The sequence below is a fragment of the Eubalaena glacialis genome, chromosome 10 (assembly GCF_028564815.1).
Source record: "Eubalaena glacialis isolate mEubGla1 chromosome 10, mEubGla1.1.hap2.+ XY, whole genome shotgun sequence".
Classification (NCBI taxonomy): domain Eukaryota; kingdom Metazoa; phylum Chordata; class Mammalia; order Artiodactyla; family Balaenidae; genus Eubalaena; species Eubalaena glacialis.
Window position 1 is genome coordinate 92,188,879 of NC_083725.1, and position 7,114 is coordinate 92,195,992.

Here is a 7,114-nt window from a genome sequence, read left to right on the forward strand (position 1 = left end):
TATGTAGTTTAGGAGTCAGTCAGCAGTTGGGAAAGGGGGATTTGAACGTAGATTTTTGGGTTTCTTCTTTGAACTTCCTCACTCTCCAGGCTTTTCCTCTTCAAATGTTAACTCTTTGGGCAGCCCTGAACTCCATCTTCTGTTTTTCAATTATCTTCTGTTCTTTTACTTTGTTTCTGGTCTTTGCTTATGCTAATGAAATACTGTTTTCATTTCAATAACCAGCATAGTAAATTTTATATGTGGTAGGGTATTTACTCTCATCTCTTTTTCAAAAAGTTTCTTAGAAATTACTACATATTTATTTTTTCCATACGTATTTAAAAATAATCTCTCCAGTTTCTTTTTAAAATTTTGAATTCTTCATGCAATCACAGTAAATTAAGCTTACCAATTGCTGTTTTATTTTGGGTTACTTGGACCCTCACCCTAAATATAATATATAACATAACATAACATAACATAAATGTAGTTTAAGAGTCTGTCAGCTGTTGGGAAAGGGGGATTTGAATATCAACTTTTGGGTTTTGTAAGCCAAAATTTAATGTTAATATGCATTATGTATTAAGAATGGCTACTGATGGCGGCGACTGCGGTGGGGGCTGCGGCCTCAGGCTCTGGAGAACCCCGGGAAGAGGCTGAAGTCCCCGGCCCCACCAGGGATGAGTCCCAACTACTCAGTTATAACTTCCCGACCCGGTCCATCCTGCATCTCAGTCAGAGCAACCCTGGGGCAGAGGAGCTTATTGAGAATGAGGAGCCTGTGGTGCTGACAGACACAAATCTTGTGTATCCTGCCCTAAAATGGGGCCTTGAATAACTGCAAGAAAATATTGACAACAGAGACTTCTCTGTGTACAGTGCCAGCACCCACAAGTTCTTGCACTATGATGAGAAGAAGATGGCTAATTTCCAGAACTTTAAGCTGAGGTCCAATAGGGAAGAAATGAAATTTCATGAGTTTGTTGAGAAACTGCAGAATATACAACAGTGAGGAGGTGAAGAGAGGTCGTATCTGCAGCAAACACTCAACGACACTGTGAGTAGGAAGATTGTCATGGACTTCTTGGGTTTTAACTGGAACGGGATTAATAAGCAACAGGGAAAGCGTGCCTGGGGGCAGCTGACCTCTAACCTGCTGTTTATTGGCATGGAAGGAAATGTGACACCTGCTCACTACGATGAGCAACAGAACTTCTTTGCTCAGATAAAAGGATACAAGTGATGCATTTTGTTCCCTCCGGATCAGTTTGAGTGCCTCTACCCATATCCTGTTCATCATCCATGTGACAGACAGAGCCAGGTGGACTTTGACAATCCTGACTACAAGAGGTTCCCCAATTTCCAGAACGTGGTTGGTTACGGAACAGTGGTTGGCCCTGGTGATGTTCTTTACATCTCAATGTACTGGTGGCATCACACAGAGTCATTACTAAATGGGGGCATTACCATCACTGTGTACTTCTGGTATAAGGGGGCCCCCATCCCTAAGAGAACTGAATATCCTCTCAAAGCCCATCAGAAAGTGGCTATAATGAGAAATATTGAGAAGATGCTTGGAAAGGCTTTGGGGAACCCACAAGAGACTGTTCCCGGGACTGCCCTGGTGGCGCAGTGGTTGAGGGTCCACCTGCCAATGCATGGGGGACACGGGTTCGAGCCCTGGTCCGGGAGGATCCCACATGCTGCGAAGCAGCTGGGCCTGTGCGCCACAGCTTCTGGGCCCATGTGCCACAACTACTGAAGCCCGTGTGCCCTAGAGCCTGCACGCTTCAACTACTGAGCCCACGTGCCACAACTACTGAGCATGCGTGCTGCAATTACTGAAGCCTGGGCACATGGATCCCGTGGTCTGCAGCAGGGGAGGCCACCGCAATGAGAGGCCCGCACACCGTGGTGAGGAGTGGCCCCCACTCGCTGCAACTAGAGGGGGCCTGCGCACAGCAACGAAGACCCAATGCAGCCTAGATAAATAAATAAATAAACAAATAAACAAACAAACAAAAAAAGAATGGCTACTGAATTTTATGATTTATTTTAACAGAATCACATGTTAATTTTCTCCTTTAATATGTAAATTCAAGAGATTTTGACTTAAGTATCAAAACAATTCATACATCCAAAATTTATAAAATTATGTTACCTTAATGAAAAAAATGTGTTTTTTAATATGCTTTTTCAAATGGGCTCATACTGTGTTTAATATTTTTATAATCTATAATACTTTTCCACTTAACAGTTTAATGTAGGTATATTTCTTGTTTATAAATACAGTCCTACATTACCATACAGGTGACTACATAGTATAGTATTACATGGATAGATACCATAATGTGTCATGTTGGAAATTTAAGTTATGCGAGTTTCTAACTATTAAACACTTTTTAAAGACATTATTCAAGGATGTTTGAATAATTTTGCAACCTGAAGTTTACAAAGTATTTTACTGATTTAGAGAGAAAAGATTATTCACAGTCACACAAATATTTAATTTCTTCCTTTTCTTTCTCAATCATAGCATATGCATTTTTATTGTCAATATTTCAAAACTTTGCAAATTTCCTACACATCCCTAATTCATGATAGTCCATTTAAGAATTAGTAGCCACGCATGGCTACTTTTTTCCTCAGAAAATTTTATAATTATACATGTTGGTTCGGCTTGAAATGATAGAATTTCCATGTATTCTTGTTCTTAACAGAAGAAGAGAATTGAGGGGCAGTCAGAAAGGAAGAATAAGGGGGGCTGTGGAAAACACCCTTTGTGTAAAGTAAAGTAAAATGGGGTGAGGTTACCATCAAAGAATCTTTCCTCCTTAGGAGAGTTCATCCTCTTAGAAACTGTTTGTACCTCAGGTTATCATCTCTACCTTTCACTTGTCCAAATCTTTTTATAGAAGGTCATTTCTAGAATACCTTAAGTTAGGTAGTTAAAGATAGTATGGAACTTTCTGGAAGAAATATGTATAACTTCTGAGATAAACTGAAGATAACAATTGGTCAGCGAGCACCAGGATTGTAAAAACAGACTATGTCACTAAAATCATATGCTTTTGAAAAATATTTTCAGTCTTTCTCTACACTGTGGAAAGTGTATAGCCTTTGAAATCAGAGAGACCTAGATTCATTGTCACAGATCTGCAGTTACGACACTTAAACTCCTTGAGGTTCAGTTGCTGGAATTGTAAGACGAAGGTAATAATACTCACCTTGCAAAAGGAACGTGGAAACTAGAAAAAAAACATATGAAAAGTTCTTTGCATAATATGGGGCCCTCTGTAGGTACTCTGTAAATGGTAATCAATTACTGTGATAGCATTTTTGCTGGTAATAATAATAAGATATTTTTAATATGTATAGTTTACAGACTAGAAAATGTTCAGACTTTTTCTTTTAACTTTTTAAGAATTTATATTACTCATCTAGCTACTATTTGCTTATACTCATTAGTATTCGTCCTGGAGACTGTCTTGCCATAGTAGATTATTGATGACAGTGCTTCCTGTTCTACTTTTTGTCTGGGAGCAAGATTAATTTATATGCTGATTAATCTGGGGGGCTGCTCACCTTACTCCTCTGCCTTTGTCATAGATCTCATTTGTTTGTAATCAATTTTTCTTAACCTTTATATACCTAGGGAGATGGCACATGAATACATTACTTACTTGCTTCATACTTTCATTCATAAGACAAACAGCTAATGGATAGAATGTTAAAATAAAAAGATAAATTATGACTTCTTTTGGTATCAAAACAGTTTCTTTCAAACTTGGAAAGATTAGTTTTATGAAAATTCTTACCACTGATATCATGTGTATATAAATGAAAATATGGATGCAATATATTCATATATATATGTATGAAACTAAGAGGAAGCATAGCATAAAAAGTATTTTTCCCTGAATAAATTGTATATATAAATTTAAGGTAAAGAGAGGTTCTCTCAGAATGAATGTATATTTTTTTCTAGCTCAGACCTACTACTTAGCTTGTCTAAGTTCTGGGATGCATTCCTATCATACCTTTCAACCCTGAAATCTATGATTGTAACAATGTTGAAATTATTTTTTAAAGAGTAATCTTATTACATGAGTTAACAAACAGTTGTCCTTGAGTGGTAGGGCAAGGGTGTGGTATTACAATAACTGATATCTTGAGAGGCTAACATATTTCATAGTGGGAATGTCTGTAGCTCAATACTGACCATGATTCTGAGCTTTTAAAATGACATTAGAACATCACAATTTTTCCTAAGTCATCCAGTAGTCTGGTGAATAATTATCAACCGTTCTCAGAATTAGTGTATTTCTCCCTATTTTTGTCACTAAAGTTTTATTACTAGATGCAATGACAAAAGACCATTCAGGAAAGTGGAAGAGTTTCTAGATGGTAATTAAGAAGAAAGAATTAAGAGTAAGGAAAGTAAGAAGGAAGAGAGGGAGGGAGAAAGACAAAGATGAAGGAAGGAAGGAAGGAAGGAAGGAAAGGAGGGAGGGAGGGAGGGAGGAAGGAAAAAAGTAAAAAATGGAAAGAGGTTAAAAAAAAAGAATAAAGGAAGGAAAAATATTAACAACCATTCTTTATTATGTCTCAGTCTAAGGGTTAACACATGACATTGGATCCTCACAGCATTCTGAGCTGGGAATTTCCACCATTTTATAGATGCATACCTGTGTGGTGCCCATAGAAGGAATGTTTGATTCCAAGGGGTCACAGATACACTGAGCATGAAGTTATGCCAAAGCCTTCACACCTTGTTTCTTCACTGGTTTGTGTTTTGGGCTTTATTTCCTGTCTTTGCTCGTTAACCATCATGAGCACACTCTGTGGTCTAATTTTAGCCACAAGGGTTTAATGTTACTGTTAACTACAGGCGGCTAGGCAATTAGGTAATTTTGTTTCTCTAGTGGCAGCCTGTCAGGGTAGTGCTGATAAAGCCACTTTAGCTGGAGGTCACTCACTCACCAAGGGCTCCAATCATTTATCTTGTTGTGTACAAGCTACTTTAACTGAAAACACAAAAGCAAAGAAACAGAGTACCATTGTGTGTGAGACTCTGGCTCAGGACCTAGACTGACTGGGTCTGAATCTCAATTCTGCTACTTTTACTAGATGGGATATCCTTTGGGAAATGGCTTAACCTTTCTATACCTCAGGTTTTCTCTTGTCTAAAATGAGGATCATAATAATATTTATATCACAGAGTGCTTCTAAGTATTCAAGGAGTTAATATGTAAAAATGTCCAGGCACATAACAAATGGTATATAATTACTGCTGTTATTATTGCTTTTATTATTATCCATGAAGTTAATTCTAGCTTTGAATTCAGTAATTCTAGATGATGTCCCATCCATACACTTACTACTACCTTCTTGAACCTCCCCTGAATTCTAAGCACATCCACTCCCCTGTTCTTGCAGGAGGTCACTGTCTTTGCGTGTTGCTGCTCCTTATGCTGGGAATTAATTCCTAAATCATATTCGGCTCAGTAGAAGTCTTCTCCATATAGTTAGCTATGTCCTCCACCCCACCCCAAAGAAGGCAGATTAGTCTCTCCTATACATCCCTATCATGACTCATCGTTGTGTATATTATAAATACTGTCAACATCCCTCCGCCACTGGCCCCTTCTCATATATGCATCTGAAAGCTCTTTGAGGACAGGAAATATATATGGCTCTTTCTGCCTTCTGGGCACCTATCACAGTGCTTGGTACACAGAGGGCTGGCAGTAAATGTCAAAAGAATAAATGAGCTTACCACTGGGAGGGCAGCAATCCAGGGGAGATAAAGTGAATAAAGCCTAGGTATCCAGGGAAAGTAGGTATGCAGCCATGGCAAAGGTTCATGAGAACAGTTATTGGCCTATTCAGCTATCTGTCATCTAGCTATCTGATAAAACTAAAACTTTTTAAGTGCCTTATCCAAAATAAACTAGTAGGCACTTTACATTTGACATCTCATTTAATATTCACAACAAGCTCATGCAATATATACTATTATTAGTCCCATTTTATTGATGAAGAAAGAGGCTCAGAGAATTAAGTAACACAGCTATGACTTGCTAAAGCAGGATTAGAGCCTCAATCTCTGTGACTTCAAACTCTATGCTCCATGTTCTAAATTGATCCTATATACATACTGCCTTTCAAAGTGATAGATACAGAGATTTTTTTATAAAAATATTTTATCTTGTTCAAACAAAGAGTTGAAATGTCTCCCAATAGTCGAATCTCTTTTATAGCCCAGAATAGTCCATCCATCTTATTATTTCTGGGGCAGAATGCAGGAGTTTAGGTGGGAAAAGTTCAGAGAAATATGATTATCTCTTTTCTCTCAGTTTTTAAAAAATCTTGACCACAGTTCAATATTTGCATATTGCTTTTTAATATCCTCTTTTATTAAAAAAATTTAACAGATATCTCTAAACTCAGGGAGAAAAACACATTTAAACTTTTAAAGATTGGGACAACTCCATTTGGTTTAAAAATGCCCTGAAAAACAAATTAAATTGAAGACACAAATTGACAACTGCCATCAACTCCTTTGAGAGTCATATTGGAATGAGCAGATTGTCATCCTCTAAATCCTTAGCAGTTGGGTTAAGATGGAAGCCCTGTCTCACTTGACCACCCTTTTTTTTTTCTTTCTTTCTTCTTTGTTTTTAATGGCAGAGAATCAATCCAAATGCTGAACAACCAGAACTGCATCTTCTAAGATACTCAATTTGACATCTTATTCTGTGCAAATGAGTATAAGGTGGTGAACAATGTGAACGGATATCTTAGTTTGAATATATTCCAAAAGTAGAATTTATGAAGCTATTGAAATCCTGCTAGACAGGAATTATTGCCTATGTATTTCCAAGCTGAGCAATTTGAGATAGATTAGAATGAAACCTCTGTGATCAGAGCTGCTAACAAGGAGGCTTCTTACCAATAAGCAATATATTATGGTAGTCTTGGTGGGGAGGCTGTGGCAGCCAGTTCTTTCTGGCATAATAGGAAGTGTATCCAGCATTTTTATTCCAAGTTACCACTCCTCACCAAAGTAGGGTACTTTGCAAATTCTATCAACTTTTTACTCATTTCACTTCGGAAATCAATGTTGAGA

The 7,114-nt window shown here is 37.7% G+C and overlaps 1 pseudogene; it reads left to right on the forward strand.

Annotated features, from left to right (window-relative positions):
• Positions 1 to 580: 580 nt before the first annotated feature.
• LOC133099911 (hypoxia-inducible factor 1-alpha inhibitor-like) lies at positions 581 to 2,780 on the forward strand (annotated as a pseudogene).
• Positions 2,781 to 7,114: the final 4,334 nt, after the last annotated feature.